The sequence below is a fragment of the Lichenostomus cassidix genome, chromosome 3 (genome assembly GCF_008360975.1).
Source record: "Lichenostomus cassidix isolate B80296 chromosome 3, HeHo_3.0, whole genome shotgun sequence".
Classification (NCBI taxonomy): domain Eukaryota; kingdom Metazoa; phylum Chordata; class Aves; order Passeriformes; family Meliphagidae; genus Lichenostomus; species Lichenostomus cassidix.
The window spans coordinates 83,716,994-83,719,814 of record NC_139483.1 but is presented as its reverse complement, the minus strand read 5'-3'; positions in this window follow the sequence as shown (position 1 = coordinate 83,719,814).

Here is a 2,821-nt window from a genome sequence, read left to right as displayed (position 1 = left end):
AATATTGCATCTATTTATTATGTAATAGTTTAAAAGCTATTGTAGATTGTTTTGACCAAAGTATTCAAAGCAAAAAAAAAATTTAATTGTAATGCTATTTTAGTAGCATACTAGTTTAATTACGATTTTGTAATTATATATTCTAATGAGACCTTTGCAATCCCTTGCAGTACACAGAAGCATCTTTTCATTCACTGTTTTCAACACACAGTTATCAAAACGTTCTCAAAACGTAATTAGTTTCTATGTTTTCTTATGATTAAAGCCATTGCAGAGGATGTTTCACACAAATCTGTTATACGAAAATGAACATGCTTAGTGCTGTGTATCCTATATCTGGATATTCATTTAGGGCACACAGCCAAATCTGGCAGTTGTCTAGAATTTTGTTTTTATTGAGCAATCAGTTGAACGTTCATTCAGCATTTTTCCATATTTTGACAGCAAACAAGCACAATCAACAGCTGCTTCTCTGACAGGAATCATTCTTCCACTCATACTTACCAAGTTTTAAATCCTAGACACAGTAAAACACAAACCATCCCTGTTCACTCCAAATCTGGCATTCTTTATCATCCTATTCTATGCCTGATGTTTTCTCCTCTGGTAATTTTTCTGAGATTTAAGCTTTCTCTTTGTCCACTTGTATAAGCTTCTCAGAAAAACTGTTTATTTACTTCACACTCTTATTGAATGGCCTCCTGATACACCAACCACTTGTGCACACTTTTACCAAGCTTCCTTGCCAGAATATCTATGGTGGTTTTTTCTCCCAGTAATCAGGATTGAGCCTCACAGGATTTTCCCAGACTGGTGGTCACACTTGGCTTCACTAGCCCTTTACCACATTATTCCCACAGTGTGCTTGTCTATAATACACATAGGAGCAGTGCAGGAAGATCACTGGTCAGGCTGGCTCTGAAACTGGAAGCCGTGCAGTTGCCTTCATGTGGCTTTGCATCTGGGTTCCCAATCCTGTTTCTCAGTTCAGCTGCTGGTGGGTCCATGGCTTTTGTTTCCTAGTCTGCATGATGCTAGCTAGAGGATACAGACTAGTATTAGTGCTGTATTGAACCTGGCAGACATATCCATAAATCAATAACCTATTTTTTTAACAAGATCCTGGACTAGTAAAAATGCTCAGTCCAGCAATATGAACTAAGAGTTTAATTTCATTTCACATGGAAAAGACAGCTTCATCAGAACTCAAATTGCAGAAGTGGTTTCTAGGGTCTCCTACATCACACCTAAGCAATCAATTAATTCCAGGCTTCCCTATGTTAGTTATTAGTGAGAATAATCCATAATTTCATGATAGGTATCGCTAATAAGCAATGCTTATCAGTGTATCCAGGCTTGAACAGGATGCCCTTTTTGTGGAAGTTCTTACGTATAGCACCTAAACTTTAAAAATCTCCTGGAAACAAAGGCAGCTTTGCACAGAGACTGAGGGGGCTGCTGTTCCCTAAGGTTGTCTTCATTCAGAAGGGCTGTCAGATTAGTCCTCTTTACATGGACAAACAGGGAGGCACCAGAAAGCACATGGGATGTGTGTGGGATATCAGTGGACCTCATTCCCAGTACTCACTGCCACATGCAAAAGAGGGGCAAGGTTGGCAGCTGGGATGCTTGATGGTACATCTTCACAAGTGGATTTTGGTGCGGGAGGAAATTAGATTTCTCTAATGGGACCTCTGCCATTTATGGGAACAAGCTGCCAGTTTTCTGCTCATATCAGTGGACAAGACAATTACCAAGAAGTGCTTTCTTCATCAAATGGGAAAGAGCCTGAAAGACACATTCTCCCAACAGCAGAAGTCCAGACAAGGTTAAGGAGAGATAAAATAACAAAAAAATGACAAGCCAGATAAGAATTTATCTGTGCAGATATAAAAGCCCATCCAAACTGTCAGGCTGCCTTCTGGACTATTCAGCAACCATATCATCTGCAACAAAATCTGGCTTTTGAGATCCACAGGCACTATCTGGTGCTGAGCATCTTTTAGTAAAAAGCTGCTGTATTTCTGAGGCAGGTTTGAGGCGTGTTTAGGCCTGGTGAGACTTTTTGTCAGCCATGCACAAACTGCTCCAGTATTTTTTTGGTTGCTGGAACTCACTCTGTGGGACCACAAAGCAGTTACTAAAGCCCATCCCAAAATACCCAAGGACAAAACCCACAAAATAGCAGCCACTGATGCTTTCAAAACTGCCTTTTAAAAAAGCCTTGAGACACTCAAATGTTCCTGATAAATCACATGCAGGATTCACTTAAATTATTAATCACTCATGAACTGAAATCTCTTTCACAAAAACTATATTTCCAAATAGCCATGAGTTCAACCTACAATAAATTTCGGCCAGCAGTACAATCTCAGTCACATTCAGAAAGAAAAGGTGCTGAAACTCACAAGAATGCCTCACAAAACTGGTTTTGGTACCCCACAGAAATCAGCTTCTCATCCCTCTGTGACTTAAACCAACCCAGCATCAATCTGGCCCCCCGACTTCACAATCAATTTTCTGTTTGCATGTCTGGATCCCAAATCAATTGGTGACAAAATTAATGAAAGAATTCTGTGCAAAGACTAACATAAAATTTAACATTGCTGTCCACCTGACTGGATGAAAAGACCCCTTTAATTAAAAGCAAATTGTCTGCTTTCCAATTCCTCTCTCTGCAAAACAGCTACAGGGTTAGGTTTCACATTGAGAAAGAAGCCCATATTGGGAGACTGAAAAACTATGTTTATGCAAGCTTTCTTTACATTCAGTTTTGGGATTTTTTTTTTCAGATAAAGGCAAGCAGATAGAAGAGGAAAAA